The 23,702-nt window shown below is 43.7% G+C and overlaps 1 protein-coding gene across 1 annotated transcript in view; it reads right to left on the bottom strand.

The window, feature by feature from the left end:
• The window catches only part of LOC144773556 (GPI-linked NAD(P)(+)--arginine ADP-ribosyltransferase 1-like), a 64,919-nt gene extending 46,460 nt beyond the window's left edge, over nucleotides 1-18,459 (bottom strand). The window contains exon 1 of the mRNA XM_078658654.1: nucleotides 18,382-18,459. The gene's annotated coding sequence lies outside the window, so the exon portion shown is untranslated. The remainder of the gene's footprint in view (nucleotides 1-18,381) is intronic.
• Nucleotides 18,460-23,702: the final 5,243 nt, after the last annotated feature.

Here is a 23,702-nt window from a genome sequence, read left to right as displayed (position 1 = left end):
AAAGATAAAATAATTACATATGATGATCCTGCAAAACATAATAAAATATATATATATGACAATAGAGGAGTGGTCATGTAAACCTATTGATCTGCCTCTTCCTATACTTCATATGTGTTATTTGCTTAATTTTGTTTGTAGTTTGAGACATTACTGCTTTTTTCTGTTTCAGGTTCCATCATTTTGTCTTGTCTGCTGTGTCACTATATAATGATGTTTTTCATCATTTCACCATCCGACCCATTTGCCCCTCGGATGTGTCATATTCATCATATACGTTCTCTCACTTCCAATCCTTACGTTCCCATAAAGGTGAATTCTGCAGTGGCCATTGGCATGTACGGTCTGCTTTTCTTCTTTAAGCTTCTCTTTCTGTAGTTCACTTTATCTGCCCTCTTCTTCTTCCTTATTTCCAACTGTTCCTCATTCCTTTCCTTTCTTTTTCATTATAATTGATTCCCTTGCCTCCTACCATATCTTTTCTATTTGGTAATTGGAGACCTGCTTTATAAATTTTTCAATGAGTATAATTACGAATTGTCTCTTGATAAGTTAAGGATTTGAGTAATCCAGTTAAAAGACAAAGGGGCATATTCACAAGGAGCTATCACCGAATTAACAGCACTTTATCGCAGCCAAAGTTGTGATACATTTACCTCCCCATCCAGAAGCTGGTGCTAACAGCCCACAGCACCAGTATTCCCGCGATAGCAGCCGCAAAAAATATCACCACAGAGGACCCCCGCAACTATCGCTAATGAGATGCAGAGTAGGCGTTCCCGTGCCAAAAGCAGCAAAAACACCACACCTCAACATTCACAACCACCAGACAGAACCGCAAAAAAAATCACAAAACACGCGATAAGCCGCGCTAGCAGCAGGAAATGTACACCTGCTCTGAGCTGGTGGAAAGTCAGACCACAGTCTGCACCACAAAAGGGAGCCGAGACCACAGCCACACCTCAAGACAAACAGATGCCATGGAGCAACTGAACATGCAGCACGGTCACCCAAGAGGGCCACAACACCCACCGACACGACACCCAGGCCCACAACACCCACCCCTCTGGGCCCACCCCCAAACACGTACCAAGAAACTGCACGCCAACACCACGAATCACAGTACAAATGTGTTGCCTGAGGTCGCACATGTAGGAAAATCAACATACATGAGTGCCCAGAAAATGGAGAACCAGTGCTACAGCAATGCAATCACCAACACAAAACAGCATACAAACAAAAGACAAAAGCACCATTTGGATGAGTCCTTGCGCGTCCACACTGGACAATCCGTAGGACACTGCCTGGAAGACGAAATCCAACAGAAGAAGGTGTGTCATGCGCCCAACAAAGGGAAGAGAGGGAGAGAGCGAGGGAGAGGGATGGAGTGAGATTACACAAGCAGCGCAAGGCCTTGCAGGGCACCTGGCACCACATGCCAACTTGTGTGCATGTATCGCCATCCGTACACCATGAGCCCGAGGCCGTGTCCCAATCTCAGCCCGAAGCCACATCACATTCCGAAATCACATGTAGTAGTCAGACAAACATCAGGGACGAAAGCTACATTGTTCCAGTGCAGAAGGCGGGAGGACACCTGCACCTCTGACCTTGAGAGAGATGCCATGGCAGATGCGGATGACTCCCACACCACGCATTGCACAAAATAACTATCCGACTGATCCACACCCCACACACAGAAACCCCTGCCTGAGGTACCCCCGCATGGGATGGCCTTGACTTTCATGGAAACAGCAACCCATTCAGCCCAACATTGCACACACATTCGAATCAGTGCTTAGAGCTGTGGCATATCTCCACACAACTGCCGGAGTCCAGAAGAGTGCTGGTTCCACGAGACGCACCAAGGTAATGGCAGGCCATACCGGGCACATGCACAACCCCCGTTAAGTATACCTTTTTAAGTATAGGGGGGCGATATTTTTGTTATCGATATTTCTACATCTATATTTTTTTCATCAATATTTTTGATATCGATATTTTAACATGGATCCGTGTGTGCACACACCTGTCAAGGTGAGGCAGGTCCATGGTCGGAGCAACACAGCTTTGTTTGGCAACGTTGCCAATTTGGACACACAGCTGGGGGATAGCACACGCACAGCACTGTGGCACGACATGTGAACCTGTCGGACGCTTTCACCTGAGCACTGTCAGCAGAGCAGACAATCGGCGCACTCCAGTGGCAGGGCACTATGCAGATCCCATTGGCAGTGTATTGTAATGATGAATGATGCGTAAGTCGTGCCCTCTCACACGGGGCAATGGGCCAATGGGACGCCAAACAATACCTGACTCATCCAGCAAGGCAAAGTGGTCTGGGAGTGTATCCATCCATGATGATTTGCGTCCATTTTTGCTACAACAATGTCTGAACCTCGACATGTACCCATGCTGTGTGCAAGTGTCTTAAGCATGCCCCTGCCTGTTGTGCCCGTTGCCTTGTCCGTACTGACACGCACATGCCAATAAAGTCTATGTCACCCCACTCGTGTCTAACTGTGGGGTGTGTTGATTTGATTGTCCACTCGTGTGCCACAATGAGCATCGTCCCTACACAGGGAGGGACTGACTGACGCATGTGCAATGGTGGTGTGTCCCTTTTGCAAGTTACAACCTCTGTGAGCTAGACATTGTTTTGGGATAGGTGCTGGCTGACATGTGCACTTACATGACTTTAGCAATGTGAGTATTGTGTGCAACCTCTGACCATGTGGAGCAATGTCATACATCATAACAGAATGTGTCCACACAGATGTGTGTAAGTGGGTATGCGACGTGCAGTTCTGTTGCTACATGTGATGTAGGCCACCACTCCTGGCCTGTTACCGATTTGGTCAGTCCTAACCACAGCCCTATTCAACACATGGACCTGTGCTTAGTTTGGGGGGTTGTGAGATTATTTTTGATGTACAATGGGGACACAGCTAGTACTCACCTTCACAGTCATCCAATTGGCAATGTGCCTCAGGGATGCACATGTGCATCGATGTCAGTTACCATGGTGTCCCTTCATGTGCAATCATTGTCCTTACATCCACCCATACTTCCATACGTGATTGAACATAGTAATGACACATCTGACTGAGTTAGAATGTTTTATTCACATTCAGGTGAGTGATGGAGCTGGTGCTGTACATGGCCATCCAAGCCAACATCACATGGAAGGCCAGTGGTGGGCCAAACACAGTCTTTTTGGGGACTGTGAAGTGAGTAGGAAGTGGGAGAGTGAAGTCCGCAGCAGGATTGCTGTGTAATTGGACAGCAGTGATGAAATGGCAGTCCGTGTCGGGGTCCGGGTGTATGTCGCAGAGTGTTCCGGGGGTCAGTTTGAGGTGTTTCCCAGGGCATGATGCATAGGTCATAACCAGGCAGGGACCGTGGATATGAGGGTGATAGATGCTACTGCCTCCTTCCTCACAAAGGAATTCCCATCCCCTTCTTACTCCCCTCATATGGGTTCTGTCTCTGATGTGTACGGTGTGTGTGGCGGGGTGATGGCTGCATCACTGTGTGCCACCGACACAAAACACTGTAAAGGTGATGGTGTAGCATCACTGTGCGCCACGGACACATCAGGGGTCAGAGCTGTGTGTGTCGAGGTTCCCGCTGCAGTCATCTGGGACCGGCTCAGTGGCAGCAATGGCAAGATGAAGTACTGCAGGGCATTGAGGTTCCCGGTTACTACTTACTGGTGTCCAGCAGTGGCAGACAGACTTCCAGCCTGCATCTGCTACATGATCTCCATTGACCTCTGCATCTGTGCCAACTCTGTGCTCTGATCGCTGGTGCCTTTCTGACCACAAAGTTCCTGTATTAGATTCATTGCCCCAGTGAGTTCAGCCAAGGTCTGTGGTGGAGCATGGTGCGTACAGGGGGTGTCCGATAGGGACCTGATGTGGTCCCTGATGGGACTCAGACACCCGCCTATGGCATTGAGTTTGGCAATCACGTGTTTGAAGCCGACCCGCAGCTGGTCAGCCAACTCAACCTGGCAACCCCACATACGTTGTTAGAACTCCATGAATTGATTGGAGGTGCCGGGAAACAGCCATGGTGATGTGTGTTTCCTGCTGTGTGGTCTGTGCATGTGGTGGGCTCACCTCGGGGCAGCTGGCCTGCCCTGCTTCTGGGGATGGGGTGTGGAGGCTATCTACGATCCTTTGCAGGGTGTCGGTGCAGATGACCAGGGGGTCCTCTTCATTGTCACTGAAGATATGTCTGGTCTACTCTGCAAGAGGTGTTGTTTGTCCCTCTGCAATGAGAAAGGGGAGATGCAGGGTAACAGAGTTGTACATGAATGTTGCAGATTTGCAGATGTGTACGTTCAGACTGCATGCTAATGTACATTGTGACTGTTTTGGTGTAGCTGGCTATTTGATGGCAGTCAGTGTGTTTTTTTTCCGACTACATGACGGATGTGTGCATTATCATCACACAGTGTCAGGCACTGGCAGATATGACTGGACAGTTACTACGCTCGTACGGGACCTGTTATGAGTCGTGTCCTGTGGTGCTTATGTTGTACTTTGTACCTCATTGCGGTCATTGCTGATGTTCTGTGATTGCTATGTGTGTGCTGCATTGTGATATTGGTGATCTGGAGGGGGCCCCTTTGTGCACATTGTGGACGGGGGCCTACTTGGCATTTCTATGTTTGCTGCTTCTGTGCCAAGGCTCTCAGTGACATGTTCCACAATCACTGTGGGTGTGCAGTGTGCTACACATAATTGTGCATGTGTGCCATTGTGCCCATCTCCCGCCTCCCCCCGTCCCTGGTCGTTACTCACCCTGTTGGGTTAGGTCATATTGTGCTTTGTCCCGGCCCCCAATTCCTGCCCCCGTCTCCACACTGCTGACAATGGCCACCATTTGCTCCAGCTCATCAATCACCTTCTATGTCGCAGGACTCCCACCTCTAGTCGCCCTTACTGCCTTCCTGTTGGCGGAGCGCTTCTCCTTGGTTTGGCTGTGCACTTCATGCCAGCGCCTCGTGACCTCCTCCAGCGACCTCCTCGCCACTCTGACTGCATTGAAGTTGTTGACAATGGCCTACCATATTTCCGTTTGGATTTCCAGTGCCGCAGTGGAGGTGACGGACAGTTGTTGGTAGTGTCCTATGACCTCCGTGACGATTATCCGGTCTTCCTGGGGACTGAACCCCTTCTTCCTCTTCCTCTTGTCCTTGCCCTTCCCCAAACACGGGGTTCCATGCTGTCCTCCATGGGGCTTGTGGGTTTTGGCTTGTCCTCTGCACTCGGTCCAGGTGCATCCATGGTGCTACGCAGTTTGAATTGTTTTTTTTCTTCTTTCTTTTATAGTGCATTATCCCACCAGATGCTTGGAATTTTCTGATTTTTTTTACCGCGATTGGCCTTATCGCATTTTTTTGCGTTCACGTTTCACATTTTTGCGGCGTGGTGTTGATTTTCACGCTGATTTTTGACGAGTTATTTGATGACTATCGCATGCTTCCGCATTGTTGTGAATTCCATGTTGACAATCTGTTATTTTTAAGTATGGGCCGAAAATTCGTTCCGCTCGCGGAATTTGTGGGTTTTCCGCAATTTTGCGATCCGCGAATCTCGCGAAATTGCAGCAAAATCCACAAATCCGCGAGCGGGACGAATTGTGTTCAGGAAGCACTTACAGGGTTACAGCAGGTGCCCAAGTTTAAGCTAATTTCTTTGTAACCATTTACAAAAGGGTTACAAAGAAATTAACTTCAACTTGGGGACCTGCTGTAACCCTGTAAGTGCTTCCTGAGCGGTGCCTCGTTGCCTACTTGCAACTATTCTCTAACCCTCGAAGCAGGGTCAGAGAATAGTTACAATTGGGCAACGAGGCTCCAGTCACAAAAAATTAAACCTCAGCAGGAAGCACTTACAGATATAAATAAAGCAGGTGCCCAAGTTGAAGCCCAAATTCAGTAACGCATTTATAATCAGCCCAAGAATCTAGTGAGCACGGTCGATGCTAGGCAGATGTGTTTTCTCCCCAAATCTACCGACTACAAATAGCTGTAATCCGTGATGGAGGTCTAGGCATCCACGAGTTTCTCGAGCGCAATCCCCCTGTACATCCAGTGACCAGGAGGCTGCTTTCTCCTCATCTGCTGCGCTGATCGGTCTCTGACCTTTATAAACAAGAGGCATGAGAACTCGTACAGAAGCCGGGCCCCACACACACTAGGCTATGCAACCTCTTCCCGCCCTTTCCCCCACTGTGATGGACAGCTCACTTGAGGGACCTCGGCACCTATGGGCGGGGTGGCAAAGTTACAGACACACGGGGTCACTGGAGACAACACTTCTGAGCCTTTACGCAACTGTAGTGTAGGAAAAGCACGATACATTTACCCAATGAGGTAGCACTTACTGATAAGCCAGTAAAAAGTACTCCAGTTGAGTATAGTGCAATTGCCAAAAAATCCACGATTTCGCTGGGAAATCCGCGAATTCGCGGATTTTTTTGCGAATTCGCGAACAGCGAATTCACAAAATTCGCCCATAACTTAGTTATTTTCCCGCGATGGGCTGTGATGTTAAAAGCCGCATTACGCTACTCTGGCGGTAGTTATCACACATTCTTGTGAATATACTCCAAAGAGTACTTTCTCGCCTTGTGAAAGTTAAACCTCATTATGCTTTGTTACAAGAAACTCATTCATCAGAGAAAGAAGCACTTAATCTTCAAAGATGTTGGGTAGGTAAAGGTTTTGTTTTCCCTACTTCAAATAAGAAACATTTTACAGTCATGTTATGCAATATGAGTGTAGATACTAAAGTAAGTCACACAAAGCATACATTGAAGTTATACAGATTATCACTAAATTAATTATTAAAAAAATATAGATTAGTGTCTATATTGTATATAATTTTGCACAAATTGATTATAACTTTTGGTATGTTGCTGCTAAGAAATCACTAGAATTTGATTATCAATATTTTCCTTTGGAACATGACTACAATCAACTATGGATCCTTACACCTACAGGAACTTAAACATTAAATTTGTTCTAACAAGTTGTAAAACCTATTTGGCCCTGCAATTATCAAAAAGCTTTCGTAGACTTTTAAAGACTTTGTAACTCGTCTTCACAACAATATACCATTTTCCTCATGTTCCCATCATTCACAATCTAGGTTGGATAATATAATCCTTAGCAAGCAACTAACCGAACATTTGCTAAATCCCTGAAATTGGATCCATTTTGATTTCTGGTTATTCTGCAGTTTTTACTGATATTAATGTGATCTCTGCTCATAAACAGTCTAAAAAATGTGGTTTATGAACCCACCGTTACATTATTCACAATTTTTCTCATTATAAATATTTGCTTTTTGGGATGTCTTCAAGGCAACTGCCCCTGCTATTATATTTCATTTTGTAACCAAAACGTAAAATACATTGGATGAAGAATTTAAAGCATTTATCAATTCTGTGATAGAAACAGTAATTTGCCTTATACCTAAAGACAGTGAAGGCCCTAAATTATGTTAAAATTACAGAATAATTTTTTCACTACTAAACATTGATTACAATGCTTTTGCACTAATCCTGGCTTTACATCTGGATCCTTTATTTATTTAAAGGCTTATATAGCGCAGGACTCAATCCCCGAAGGGGTACCTCCTCGCTTGGTTCACCCTATGTGCTAAGGACCGCGCTCTCATGGGTACGCAAAGAATCATGCTGTCTGAAACAAAAACGTCTTTAGAGCATTCCTGAAGGCAAGATAGCTAGTGTTTTGTCTCAGATTAAGAGGAAGTTTGTTCCAGAGACTGGGGCCCAAGAACGAAAGTGCTCGGCCTCCCAGTTGTGCCTTTCTGATTGGCGGAACCTGTAGCAGAGATTGATTACTGGAACGGAGGATACGTCCAGGTATATAAGGGGTGAACTTTTCAGCCAGGTACTGAGGGCCTGAGCCAAAAATGCTTTTATGGATGACACAGCAGGTTTTAAACTTCACCCGTTGCCGAACGGGCAACCAATGAAGTTTTTCCAAGAGGGGGGCGGGAATAAGGATGGAGTTCTGGGCGGGGCATTAAGAACCAACCTTGCCGCGGTGTTTTGAGCCACTTGTAGCCTACTCAGTAGATTGTCATTAGCAGATAAAAGAAGACTGTTACAATAATCCAAACGGCTAACTACAAGGGCTTGGACAAGGGTCTTTCTGAAGATGGACCCAGTCACCTGATTCACGTGTTCCTTAAACGATAGCCCTTGGTCCAGCCGCATGCCTAGGTTTTTCACTGTCTGTTTGGGACTGGGGACAGGCCCCATGTCCAGTGGCCACCAATCTGGCGACCACAGAAGAGGAGCCTCCCCAAATGGCATGACCTCGGTTTTCCCTACATTACATTGCAGGAAGTTGGAGGCCATCCAGCAGGACACCGCTCTCATACCTTCAGCGAAAGAGTGTTTAATTGCAGAAGTGAGGGTCTGGAAGGGAAATAAAAGCTGAGTGTCGTCAGCATACGACACCGGAGTAAATCCCTGCGCTCTCACAAGGTCAGCTAGGGGGGCCACATACACATTGAACAGTGTAGGGCTTAGGCACGAGCCTTGTGAGACCCCCTTAGTGAGCTCCATAGATGTAGAACGAAAGGAGCCCAGGCTGACACTTTGTGAGTGGCCTGAAAGAAAGCTCTCTAGCCAGGACAGAGCCAAACCTCCTACCCCCACCTCCTGCAGATGACTGAGAAGTATATCATGTGATATCGTGTCGAAGGCTGCGGACAAATCCAACAGCACCAGAATCATAGAGCCCCCTTTAACCTGTGACATCCTGATGGTATCAGTCACAGAAAGGAGCGCTGATTCTGTGCTGTAGTTGGATCTGAATCGCGATTGGGAATGATCTAAACCTCCCGACGCCTCGATAAAATTAGACAAATGGGTGTTAACATGCTTCTCAGTCATCTTGCTCAAATACGGCAGAAGGGAAATGGGGCGGAGGTTGGACAGGTCTGGCAGAGCAGAGTTCTTACGAATAGGATTTACTAAAGCTTTCTTCCATTCTTGTGGAACCCAGCCCTCCCCAAGAGAAAGGTTCATCAGCGTCTTAATCATAGGGCAAAGTAAGTTGCCTAAAGAGGCACCCATTTTAGCAGGCAAAATATCCAGAGGGGACCCTGTTTTAATTTGACCCATCAATGAATAGATGTCACTCTGACTGACCGCCGGAAAGGCGGTAAATGTGCCAGTAACATGTATGGGAGAGGAAGGAGGGGTGATGAAAGAACTACCCTTAGGGTTTGTAACCTTTACAATTTTGTCATAAATCAACTCTATTTTGTTTTTAAAGAAAATAGAAATGTCATCGCACAAGGATTGAGAGGAATCATCGGGACTTTCACAGGCCATAGGTTTAATAAAAGTCTGCAAGATCCGATATAGTGCCTTGGAGGAGTTGCCGGCTTCCGCCAATTGAGAAGTAAGGTAGTTCTTCCTGGCCAGCCTAATATTTTTGTGATATAGAGACAGGGCGTCAGAGTGATTTTTCCTACTTTCCTTGGAGTGTATTTTCCTCCAGGTTTTTTCCAGTTTCCTGCAGCCCTGCTTCTCCAATCTAAGTTGTTCAGTATACCATGCCTCCTGACGAGATACAGGACGCTGTTTGAACAGTTTCATGGGGGCTAATAAGTCAACCCCAGCTAAAAAAGCAGAATTGAACTTAGCTAGAGCGGACTCCACATTGTCAGATGCTAAGATGAGGGGTTCTACCAATACTTTCTGGAGTTCATCCAATGTCACTTTGTGCCACTGTCTGCGCCAAAAAGAAGGAAGGGAAAGCCGTTTGTTAGGTTTATCCAAACCAAGAAGTAAAAATTCAATTGTGAAGTGGTCTGACCGGTTTACTCGAGTCGAGGGTCGGCATAGTACCTTAGAGCAGTTAGAGAAGATCATATCCAAAGTATGGCCTGCCACATGTGTAGGGCCATTGCTTTGTTTTACAAGCCCTAATAAGGAAAGGTCTGAAAACAAAGATAAGGTCTCGAGATGATTAGGAAGATCCCATGTATATTGAAATCCCCCAAAAGGAGGAAATCCTCTTTGGCTTTAAAGTGAGGGGCCAGTAGTTCAGTAAGTAAAGCCGGCACTTGGCACTGGCGGACGATAGACCAGTGCCCCCTTCCAGTGGGTTTTGGATGCAGAACTGATCCTGAAGATCATACCTTCCAATAAGGGGCTACTCCTTTGTTCCACTATAGAAACCTTCAGTCCTTCATTATAAACAATGGCAATACCGCCCCCAGTTTTAACCGGTCGGTCAAGCCTTAATATTTTATATCCTGCAGGGATGCCCAAAGTAATAGCGGGGACCGTATGCGGTTTTAACCAAGTTTCGCTCAAAAAGCAAATTTCGGGTTTAGCAGTTGAGATAAGGTCCCATAGTTCAATGTGGTGTTTGGGTAAAGAGCGAATGTTAAGAAGAAGACTCTCCAAACCAGTCGACGCCGGTAGTTCCCCACTATTGCACCCAATAGAAAAAGTAGTATGAGATGCCTGAAATTGACAATAAATACACGCAAAAGGGCCTTCCAGGCATGGCCAGGAGTCTCGAGCACAGCCCACTAAAGGCACTGATTGAAGAGCTAATAAAGCCTGAGTTGTATACCTAATACGGAGTTCCACAGTAGGATCTATACCGACTTGAGCGGAGTCCATAGCCCCTGGCCCCGTCCAGTCGCGGACGGGCGCAGACAGGCTACTCTTTGGCTACTCTTCGGCGTGTCTTCGGCTCCCCTGCGCGCGATCGCTGCGCGCTCGAGGTCAGGCGAGGGCTAAATAGTCCTGGGAATGCTACTACTAGAGCGCTAACCGCTCCAGTGATAGACCGGAAGTGCCTGGCTCTCCCTGACCCGCCCTCCGCGCAACGGTACTAGCTACCGCGTTGGACCAGGGCGGGTAGGAGTGGTGATCGAGCCCAGGCTTCCGAAATTACACTGTAAGTGCCAAGCCCCCCTTGCAATTCAGATTAAAGTTTAAGTGGCACAAATAGTGCATCCTGACTGCAGGCTAGCACAGATAAATTTCAATATTTCAATATTCAAGTTTTAAAATAAGCGAGTGGTTTTTAAAATAGCAGCATAAGCATAAAATCACAATTCTTTCACCTGAGGCGAACAAGCGGGTCGGGGAAAACACTGCCACCGTCTTCCCTACCGCAGCTCGCCGACGGTCAGACTCCGCCTAAATAGTCCTGGGAATGCTACTACTAGAGCGCTAACCGCTCCAGTGATAGACCGGAAGTGCCTGGCTCTCCCTGACCCACCCTCCGCGCAACGGTACTAGCTACCGCGTCGGACCAGGGTGGGCAGGAGTGGTGATCGAGCCCAGGCTTCCGAAATTACACTGTAAGTACCAAGCCCCCCTTGCAATTCAGATTAAAGTTTAAGTGGCACAAATAGCGTATCCTGACTGCAGGCTAGCACAGATAAATTTCAATATTTCAATATTCCAGTTTTAAAATAAGCGAGTGGTTTTTAAAATAGCAGCATAAGCATAAATGCACAATTCTTTCACCTGAGGCGAACAAGCGGGTCGGGGAAGACACTGCCACCGTCTTCCCTACCCAAATTTGAACAGTAAGGATATATAAAAGGATGCTGGACTTAGGACAATACAAGATTGATTTTTAATGTAGCAAGCAAATCCTTTAGCCACAAATATCTTTAGGCTGCTATCTCTATTGAAGCAGAGAATGCCTTTGGAAGACTAGCATAGAATCCTACATTTTAACTCTCTACATTGGAATGACTATGCTCCTATAATTATTAACTTTATTTAATTACTTTATATAGGTCTTCTAAAGCGTCTGTTCTTATTAATGGCTTACCAAGAGCAAAGGAACTATTGTTTATATCCTAATAGAGGTGTGCAACTAGGATGCCCTTTATTTTCACTCTTATCCATTTTGCCTTTTGTGCATTTGCTACCTAAATTTAGATGAAACCTGGCAATTTCTCTTTTTGATATGGAAATAATCTATTAAAGAGATCGGTGTATGTAGATGGCATTCTTTTTTGTCTCTAATCCAAATACATCCCTACCAGCTATCTTTAGTAGGATTATAGATTGTTCTGAAGTATCATGATATGGGGTTACCTCTGATAAAACCAAAGTTCTTTGTTTAAACAAATAGTGCAGTAAACAAATATTTAACTCCTGTGGTTTTTCATACAGGACCTCAAAAATAAAATATTTAGGTGTTTGCTCCACTAATACAATCAGAGAAACAGTTAACATTGTTCGATTTGTAGATGAAATCTTTATAACTCTCTTGTGGAAATATTTGACTCCATTAAGGTGATGTTGTCTCCTATTGTTCTTTATTCTACTCCGTTGATACCAGTAAGCAGTGCATATTTTTTTTTTTATAATGAGTCTATTTTTATTAAACTCTTGGAGAACACAATAAATCAAGATTATCTCTATTTAAACTTAAAGTCAAATGAGTTACATGATTTCTAATTATATCACAAAGCCTTTTATTTGAAGAAAACAATATGTCTATAAAAAAAGTTAATTAATTTTAAGTTGACATAGAAAAATCTTTCATACACCATTTTTCCTTTGATAAATGTATTATTTTTTCATGGAGCTTCCTAAACTCTCACTTCTAATTCTCAAATATACTTGTAAACGTTTGGAATCTTGTTTACTAATTGAACATTTTTAATGGGAGATTGTTCTCCACCCACCAGTCTGATATAAAAAACATATTAAAATCAACTGAAGAGCTAGCTTCTAAGAAACATGGATACATAAAGGAATAATCTGGGTCTAGCATTTTTTAATGATTTAACCCCTTTGTATTTCTCTGATTTTCAAACGAAATTTGTTTTTCCAAATTCTTTTAAGAATAAATGTAGCTTCATTGTAAAAGGAATCTCAGATTTCTATTTGAAATGACCTAGTGAACACTCAATCACTTCTAACAAGAATGTTCTTCTTTGTATTTTAATATCCAGTCCTTGGGCATCCATTTTATATAAGTGCTTAATTATTAGACCAAAATCTAAAATAGAACTTCTTTATGAATAAGACTAAATATTTGTTGATATATCCCATAGAGAATACATTATAGTTAATAATACACAAGACTCAAGTGCTGCGAACACCATTCAAATACTTTTCATATATAACAGGTCACTTGTAATGCCAGCCTAAATTTAAAACATTCCTAAACTAATGATAGTAAATGTTGATCTTGTAAACATGAGATCAGTAATGATTTAATGCATACGTTGTTTTTGTGCCCAAATGCCTTTGTTTTCTGGCAACAAATGTGGAAATAAATGTATGGAATTTTTTGGGTTAAAATTCCTTTCAAATTCATATATCTGTTTATTGGCAACTGAGCTGCAAATTAGAAAAAATCTTTAACCATTTCTTTTAAGGAATCATGGTATGCAGTCTGTTATAATCATAAATTAGAGAACCATTAATGTTGCAGAGTACCCTATTTCTTAATAATACCAGTCTAAATTCTACAAACAAGAAAAGATTACTGGAGGCAAACGTTAAGCCCTCCAAGTAAATTATTCCTCTCAACTGCCATCTTATAATTGTGTAAGGTATTTATTCTACATTTTTTTCAAGATCATATTTGTCAATACGTTATATTCCTATGTTGTAAAGAAGTCAATATTCCACCTTTTCCTCCTTCTTCCTTTTCTTTTCTTCCCATCCCATTCTTGTATTACTAAGGATGTATTGCTCTACATAATACTTCAGTGTATTATCAATACTTACATACTTAAATATTTTAGATTTTTTCATTGTTGTGTGTATTTTATTATATTTTACTCTTCTGTGATTATAACTAACGTATCTTTTATTAGCATGTTTATTAAGTGTTTCAATGATTTCAAATAATTCAATAAGGCTTTGATTTTTTTTATGTGGGATTCTGTAGCATGGAGGGGTGGACACTCAGCACAAAAGCCTTCCCTTGTGATGGGCATATTGGGGAGAGGGACTAGGCTGACAGTAGCTGTGCCAAGGCTGACATGAGTGGCTAGGTTTGGATTAGACACAATAGAGCCACGGAAAATTATTGCTACCCCACCACCTGCTTGGTGTTGCTGATCATGCTGTGTACGTGTTGGCAACGGGCATGGCTATAACCATTCTGTCTAGCTTATGCTGATGCCTTGACTTTTTTATTTTGATGTATGAGGTTTTATTAGGCACGGAGCTGAACTCAGGGGCATCAGATGATGTATGTACAGTGAATCAAAACATGGCAAATGTCACTAACTTCAACACAGTTACTGCAGTAGCCATGGTACATCAAAAGATTCAAGGTATATTTACAGAGTTTAAAATATTAGGGGTATCATGTCAGAGATAGTGCAAGGAAGAGCTATATGATGAGTCATTGCTTCCTCAAGGCTCATCTTTGTCCTCCATCCTATTCAATATCTGTTTCACCCTTTGATCAAAATGATTCACTCTTCTGGAGTAAAGAGTATTTCTTATGATGATGACACGCAGTTGCTTATTTGATTTGGCCACCCTCTAAAGGACATTCTGCATACTCTGAACCAATCTTTGACCCTGCTTCATTTTGGATGGGTAAAAAGATGCTGAAATCAAATTCACAGAGAATTGAGATTCCAAATGTGACATTACTCCTCATGTGGCCAGTATGCTGAGGCCGCCACCTGTCCCGCCTGAGGTGGTTAGAAACATGAGTTTTAAGTTTAACAAGGGACTTGCCCTAGAAGCCCAGTTCAACTCAGTAGTGTCTTCCTGCTCCTTTCAACTAAAATTACTCAGATTTTTTTATTTAATAATCCATTTAAAGCATCATCCAAAGGTGGCAGCATTGGCTGTTCTGTCACGGACCGACGGCGCCAAAATCTGGTACTTGTAATGGTCAGCTGCTTTGCTGTCACATTTGCAAATGATTCAGAATTTGGCCATAAGGGTTGCCATTGGCAAATGTAAATTTGACTTTATTAATTAAACCAAATATAAGCTTCACTGGCTTCAAGTAACCAAACGAATATTCTTCAAAACGCTCTGTCTGACCCACAAAACCATTTAGGTCAGGAATAAATCTATTCTAAACTACTTGATGGGAAGATACTAACCTAACCATATCTTAACGCCCCACCTCCAGAATTTGGTCTTCAAATGCAGATCCTTTCCAGTCCTGGGGGCAAATGCCTCGGGCAATCTAAAAGACTTCTTGCAACGGACTGCTGACGTTAGCATCGCCTAATAAAAATGTAAAACTCGCCTGTATGTTTAGGCCCTCTGTCTTTTTATTTACTTTCTTATTGCTTTTCTGGCTTACATTTTTTTAAGCCAAAGGGCCGATTCACAGAACTAACTTAAGACAAAATCCTAAACTTACTACCATTTTGGAATTCACAGAAGGCACTTACTAATTTTGGTATTCCCAGAAGGCACTTACTCATTTCAGTATTCACAGAAGTTAGGACTCCTAACTTTAGGACTCCTAAATACCTCCTGTGAATACCGAAAGTCTCAAAGTTAGGATTTTTCTCAATTTAGGAGTAGTAAAGTTAGGACTCCTAACTTTAAGACTCCTAAACTGAGAAAAATCGTAACTTTAATACTTTCGGTATTCACAGAAGGCATTTAGGAGTCCTAAAGTTAGGAGTCCTAACTTTACTACTCCTAAACTGAGGAAAATCCTAACTTTAGGACTTTTGGTATTCACAGAAGGAATTTAGAGTACCAAAGTTAGGAGTCTTAACTTTACTACTCCTAAACTGAGAAAAATCCTAACTTTAAAACTTTTGGTATTCACAAAAGGTATTTAGGTGTCCTAAAGTTAGGATTCCTAACTTTACTACTCCTAAACTGAGAAAAAATGCTAACTTTAAGACTTTCGGTATTCACAGAAGGCATTTAGAAGTCCTAAAGTTAGGACTCCTAACTTCTGTGAATACCGAAATGAGTAAGTGCCTTCTGTGAATACCAAAATGAGTAAGCGCCTTCTGTGAATACCAAAATGGTAGTAAGTTTAGGATTTTGTCTTAAGTTAGTTCTGTGAATCGGGCCCAAAGTACCTTTTTTTCCGGCGTGCATTCCACTTTGAAAATACTATTTTCTGCAATTTCAAGTTCTCCTTGATGGTAAGGCAGAAGGTGTTTTGGAGGAGAATATGGGTAGCTAAGTTTCTTATTCTGGAGGAATAACCCTAACAGAACTGTACAGCGGTTACTTGAAGACTGTAAAATCGACATGTTGAACATCTGCTGCTGATTCTGGGAGTTGGACAATGCAGCCACATCACCCCTCTCCTTTTCTCAGAAAACTGTTTATCTCTGGAAGCAAGAATAATATTCAAAATTGTTTGTATCCCTTTCTTGCAAGATGCTCAACATTGCCTCAAACCCCCCATTGAGGGGGCCATGTGTGCTTCCATATACACATCCCAGCCTAGGTAATTTTGGACTCTGCACTCTCAAGAAAATTACAGTCCAAAATCCAGGCATTTTCTAGTTCCAGTTTTGCTCCCAGGTTTTGTAACTTAATTCTAGACTTTATACATCTTTTTAAATCCCTCCTCACCTTCCGGTTAACCGTGAAGAGGCAAGCTTCAAAACCCACATGGCGCTGTACTATTGATATATTTCTATATCTGCCTCGTGAAATGACTCACTTTTGTAATATGTTCTACGGTTCTGATTACCGCTGTAATACCCCAGGGCTAACGTTCACGCTTTAGCAGGGCACGAGTCCTAAAAAGAGAAGTGGGGGGGCGCTGTCACCAGAAGTGACATCACAACAGGAAGTGACGTCACAAAAGGTGCGCTCCGATCTCGTCCCAGAGAGGCCAAAGAGTGAAGTCCAGCTGTTTGGCAGGGGGGACGGTGTCCACCCGGTAAAATAAGTGGGTGGACGCCGTCCACCCGCGTTGTACCCCGACACGAGCCCTGCGCTTTAGAAAGAACCAGATGTAAACATGAGGCAAACACCACAGCAGCATTGTTGATTGACAATCGGATAGAGCCACTTTTGGAAAGTCACCACAAGAACATGCATTGCACAAAATATTGCCTTGGAGTACAACTGAGTCTTCTGGGTGGAAGAAATGAAGCATGGTCTACAACAATTCTGAGGAAAAAGTTGTGCAAAACTGCACTTTCACCTCATATTTCAGTCAATATACACTTGTTGCTCAAGTGCAGGAAGCACACATTCACAATAGGTTGTAACCAGAATGCACAACGACGTGCACAAGTTCCCTTGAAGGTTGATTCAACCCCTCAAAAGGCTCGGTTTTTGCAAGCCTGTTAGTCCTTATTTCACCCTGTTGCATCATGCCCTGCACCGATGAAGCGTCATTCCAAGCACTTCCCTGTCAATCAAGAGCTCCAAGGAACACTTCATACTTATCACATTTTAACAAGCTCAAGGACACAACAGTGCATGGTTGCTTTCTGATGCCATCTAATCACACTGATTTTCACTCTTTCTGCCTAGACTGCACCATTTAATGACCACTGAGTGGCTCACTGAAGCTATGAAAATCATCGTACACTATTTAAAGCCCCCAATTCACCGAGATAAATTAAACTAGCCTTGCTTCGTGTTCCATCACTGTACCATCGGTGTTGCATTTAGAAAAAAAAGAAAAGTTTTTTTAATAATAACCATGTTGTCTATGCTGTCACTTAGAACTTCCTCATTGAAGAAGATCCCTTTTGTTGACAAGGATTTAAAAATGCAATCCAGTGAGCAGCTGCAGCGCAGGAGTCAAGTTTGTAAGGAGCGTGCTTTATTGATTAACCATTTAAATGTATCTACATTTCTTTGTGAATTATTATAAGGCACCTACTTTTGTGTTTTTTTTAATATTGCAATTAGGAAATGCTCAACATAATTAGTTCTTTCTTTGTTTTTAGTTCTCTATGTGAGTCCCTGAGTAAGGCATTCTCTCCCTTTTATAAATTGTAATTTGAGTGCATGATGTAACTAAATAGCAGAGAACGTAGTACGTGCTGTTTGGGACAACAATTATTCCTCAAAAGATAATAAGTACAATTTGCAGAAAAAAACCCATAAACCAACAGATAAAAGCGAAATGAAAGGAAATAACTGGGGCTAACTCCTTGACATTTCATATTTCTTGAGAACATATTTTTTGTCTGTCAGAGAGCCCCCTCAACCAGGAAAGTGTAAGTGAAGACAGCAGAAATAATAATATTCCGGAATACAGGGGGGGCGGGTGATTACTCTCTCCCCTCCTGCTAGAAAGGCGCGAGTGTCAGTCTCTCAGGTGACCCCTCGATGTCGCTTGGTTTCTGAGTGCGCAGCGCCTGTTGTAAACAGTAAACACTGCACGTAGAGTGACGTAAAACTTACCTTTCTTTTCCCAGTTGACGCCTCGCTTCAGGTCAGTCCTCCCAGGCTCCTTTCCTTGTCCCGCGCCCCGTCCCCGGCCCAGCAGCTGAGCATTAATGAGCCAGCGCCTTTAAATAGCTCCTCCGACGTCCAGCCAGCGCTGGCATGTGTCCACTCTCCCCGGCTGTGTATGAGCGCGCCCTGCACACACACCGTAGGAACACCGCTCACGTTATGAACTTAGGGGCATATTATCAAGGGGGTTTATCTCCGCTTTTTTGGCTTTAAAAGCCAAGAAAGCGGAGATAAAATTATCTCCCTATTACCTAGCTGTCGCTAACACCAGTTAGCGACAGCTAGTAGGAGATAGCGACCATCTTGGGCCCCACTTTGCATGTCAGTGATATTTATCACTAATGACATGCAAAGTGGGCGTGCCAAGATGTTAGCGACTGGAAACAGTCGCTAACATCGCTATCTCCTATTACCAACTTTTGGAGATATTCGCGCTAAGCGCGAATATCTCCAAAAACAAACACCTGCCCTGAGCAGTTCTTAGCCATGTTATCCAATGGGAGGTGGATAACATGGCTAAGAGCATTAGCTCGGTAATGCATGAATATCGCTGACTTTTCAGCGATATTCATGCATTGCGGCCGTTTTTTATCGCATTTGCGATAAACCTTGATAATAGCAAGGTTTATCTGCGATAATTTCTGACGATGCTTAGCGTTAAAAAATTCGTTGCTAAGCATCGTTAGCGATAAATATCGCTTAACGTTGGTAATATGCCCCTTAATTTGTGGTTTTAGAGTTTGTTGCCTTTTCGGTAGATAAGGGCAAAGGGAAAGTACCGTTCAGTAACAGAGTCAGTCGTGAGGGCATCTACGTCGCCATCGGATGTACATTCACTAGAACTCTGGAACAGCAATGCTGTGTTTGATGGCGTTTGGTGCTGTAAACATTTGACAATGTGATGTTTGTGTTGTGATGGTTGGTGAAGACAGTTTTCGTGATGTGATTTTTGCGAAGCATGGTGATGTTTCGTGATGTGACGTTTAGGGATCTTTGATCATGTTTGCTGAGGTGATGGTTAGAGGTGTGATGTTTGGTGACGTCATTTTGGCAATGTTATGTTATTATGAAGGTCTGATGTGTTATGGCATGACAGGGTATGGTAAGGTACCTTATGGTGAGTTATGGTATGTCGTCGTATGGGATGGTATGTCATGGCGTGATACATTGGGACATGTTATATTTTGTTACTGTAGTAAATGTGTCTGACACACCACGGTTTGCAGAGGCCACATTCCATATCTCAGCTGTAGCTGAACTCCCACACGGTCAGAAGTGAAGGATTCATAAAGGTAACCAGGTGCAGTATGGGTAACCTTGGCTCACCTTTGGCAGGAGGCAATAGAAGCTGGCAGGGAAGTGATAGTCAGCAACGTCCTCCAATCAGGAGCAAGAGCTGACCAATAGCCCACTCAATGTATATGGGGCCGATTCACACAACTAACTTAAGACAAAATCCTAAACTTACTACTTTTGGTATTCACAGAAAGCATTTAGTAGTAGTAAAGTTAGGATTTTGTCTTAAGTCTGTCCTAAGTTTCTCTTGAGTTTGTCTCAAGTCTGTCTTAAGTCAAACTTAAGACAAAATTCTAACTTTACTACTACTAAATGCCTTCTGTGAATACCAAAAGTAGTACATTTAGGATTTTGTCTTAAGTTAGTTCTGTGAATCAGGCCCCTTGTGTCTGCAGGTCCGGCTTCTGGCCTGGGTCAGCTGGGCCCAGCCCTGGGCCGCCAGTCTTCAGAGGGGGGTAAGCAACTTCTGCCGATTCCCTGCTCCAATGCTGCAAGCGCTGTTTTTACCACCCCATAAGCCCCCGTTCTTGCCCTTCCATCTCCCTCTCACCCCCTGCTGCCACACACTATTAACCCCCACTCCTCCAACAAACAACTAGTCACCAGCATGAGGAGCTACTTTGTGAGTGAGGCAGGTGAATGAGGGAAGTGCTGAAATGTTGGCATTCAGAGGCCTGTCACAACTCTGATGTAGACAGCCAGGGACTCACCGCTGAAAACAAAAGGGCTCATTTTATTCACAAGCAGCAAAGGTGCCAACTTTCTTTCTCCCCGAGGGTACCATCCTGACAAAGGCTGACTGTGTATGTATTCAAAATAATAGTTCTGGCCAATAAACAGCAATAGTTGTCTGTAGCCAGGACCTAAAAACTTCAGGTTATAAGGTAAGTAGCTGAAACGCTTCTCCACAGCGAGGTTGCGGGCTGCATTTGCTGCCAAACACGCAACTGCGCATGCCTAAATAACGCATGCCTTAACCACGAGGTCTTTACAATGACTGCGTCTTTACTGCGCATGTCGTTACCACGCATGCCTATACAAAAAATGTCATTGTAAAGGCATGTTTGGTAACGGTATATGCGTGGTAAATATGCCACCCCTGCCCTGAGCCCTAAAAACCGGCCCTCCTGCATTCTAATCTACCCACCCCAGCCCTAATAACTACCTCTAATAAGGAGAACAAGGGTACCCCAATATGTGAACCTGTGGTGGTAAGCTGTTTTGGGAAACAATGGTTCTGGTGTGGCCTAAAGGTCCAAGTTGAAGTGACCCTGTGGGGGGCATAATGAATGAGAGTAGGAAGGTAATTCCTAAAAGGGAGCGGTAAGTATTATAAGGAGGGACATGTAGGTCAGTATATGACAGATGTTTATCCCAAAACAATAGTATTCAGGTGCTCACACAATAAGCGTGACGTGAAAAGTGAGGGTGATATTAAAATAAAGACATTGCATTGACAACAGTAATAGAAGCCCCTTTAGAAGATTTCTACAGAGTAAAAGGAGTTCATGTTGTAGGGGGTCGACGGCGTTTCGACCTCAATTATTTGAGTTCATCTTCAGGACATACATAGGTGAGCAAGCTGAATTGGGCTGGAATGCTGTTAATTAACATCCGGGGTTGCAAACGCCTGTGCAAGGCTGTGCTCCTCTGTAGTTGAGCGTGGGAGACTATAGTGCAGAATCAATACTGGAAGAGCAGCTGGCCGTGGAATGGCATCGTTCAGTGGCGAATATTTATTTTGGCCACTTAATGACAACCTGGAGAGGAAAAACGGAACTTGTCCTGCTTCTGCTGTAGTCTGCCCTGAGTGCAGACTACAGCAGAAGCAGGACATACTATTTACTACCAGGACCTCCTTCCCTGAGCCCTAAAATCCGGCCCTCAGGCCAAAAAAACTACCCTGACCACAGCCCTCCCGGCCTGAGCCCAAAAACCGGCCCCCATCCCTAAAACCTACCCCACCGGCCCCAGCCTACCTTACCACACTGCATCCAGTTCCTTCCTGCAGCGATCCTTCTGGTTCCTCTCCCCGCCCACTCAGACAGCTAGAACACGACTGTCTTAACCACGCATATGCGTGGTTAAGGGAAGCGCTGTTCAGCTTGCGGGGAAACAGCACGCGTACTAAAGTCCTCGTTGTTAAGGCCATTTCCTGCTAAACACTCACCTCAGTCAGACTGCTTCCTGGCTGGGATCACAGTGGTTTAAAAGTCTCCTCCTCATGCCTCTATAACATGTTTACAAACTCTTTTGATTGGCAGCTTGGTGGCACCTCCCTCTGGGTGCCTGAGGCAACTCTGTTTCTGGTTTGACTTCACTGGAGGGGAAAAGTGTGTGTTGCAGGGGGAATTGTATAAGGCAGTGAACATGTCTTTCTCACATCAGTGGTTCACATTGGCCTTAGCACTTGTGAACAGTAAATGTTTATGTCATGCTCCTCTCTCACAGATAATGCTAAAATAATCTTAACATTTTAACTTGATTGTTCCAAGTAATATAGAGACTGTACACATGATGCACTGGTTGGTTTACTGGTTTCAGGACTGTTTTACTTTATCATCATTGCTTGGGCTTGGCCATCCCACAGGACAGAGAAACAGAACCGGGCTGTATGGCGAACATTGAAATGTACATGCCGTAGACAAAATGGCTGGAACCTCCATACAAGATTAAAGGTACCCTCATCACTCCATGAGATAATGTGCACAGTGCATCAGTCAAGAGAGTATCATATATGCCAACCCGTGACAACTCCTATAAAAAGCAGCCCTACTTAATTTACCCAGATTGTTACTGATGACCAACCCCATTCCATCAACCATAAAAAGAAATTAACCACATCCTATCTTTTTTTCTCCTTGTCACCTCCCGCAAACCCTTCGCACCCACAGTACATTTCCCCCATGACTGTAAATCAGTCTTGTAAATGGGGAGAAAAAAATCCTAAATCAACTGCAACACTTTTACTCTCCTACATCTTAAATATCTTTCAGCATCTCCAACTTCACATTAAATGCTCCCAGTGCCATGCATACAATCTCTACCAGTGCAAACAAGACAATGTATCTGCAACATTGTTATACATTTCCAGTATGTGTCTTGCCTTCAATATGATGTTTTGTCTTAAATACCACAGGACAAAAATATGTAAGAGGTTAAATACCTTTTCATCTTTTGTTCATTGTCTGTTCACCAATCACACAACTGCCTCATTGTCTACATTGAAGGTACCACTCCTATTTGTGAGTCCTTTGCACCATAGCCACTATAAGGGTCTAAGTCCAAAAAGACAATTTTCTTGCCTTCTACCGAGCACCAACAGTCTTTTTGCTCACTGTTCTCCATAACCTCTGCCCTGCCAAAAGAGATTAAGACTTGTACCAACATCAGAATAAGCTCCATCTCCTCACCCAATGAGATTTTAGTCATCCTGTTAAACCTCCTCCAATATGCTGACCAGACTAATAAATTGGCCCTCATGCCCACCTTAAGCCTAATGCGATGGTGTGGCAAAACAGCTCCATACATTGCAAAGCCAATGCTCTTCCAAAAGCTCTTCCTGACTGTAACAAATACCTCCTGGGAGATACTAAGAGCCTCACAGTGTGTCTGGTAGAGGCCAGACAGCAAGGTCCAGTCTATGTTCAATGGAAAAAAATCAAGGTTCAACCCTCCTATTCTGTTGAAGAATACCCAGATGTGGGGGTTAGTCAAGAGTTTGGACCTTCTATACCTTTCTCCAGCCAAGTAAGTGAAAGAAGATTGAGCATGTTGTAGTGTAGTTCCTATATTCCCAATAGGCTCTGCGCATTGGAATAATATAAACAGCAGTGTAGACGTAGGACTGAGGTCGACTAGGTCTCTACTGACTATATTAGACTTAATTAGTTTTTCCAGCTAGCTCAGAGGTCACTAGAAACTTTCTCGAATGTTCAGGAAAGAGTTAACTCTCCGGATTTAGACAAGAA

This window comes from Lissotriton helveticus, chromosome 8, assembly GCF_964261635.1.
Source record: "Lissotriton helveticus chromosome 8, aLisHel1.1, whole genome shotgun sequence".
NCBI lineage: Eukaryota > Metazoa > Chordata > Amphibia > Caudata > Salamandridae > Lissotriton > Lissotriton helveticus.
Note: the sequence above shows the minus strand (reverse complement) of the source record. Positions and strands in the feature narration are given on the sequence as shown.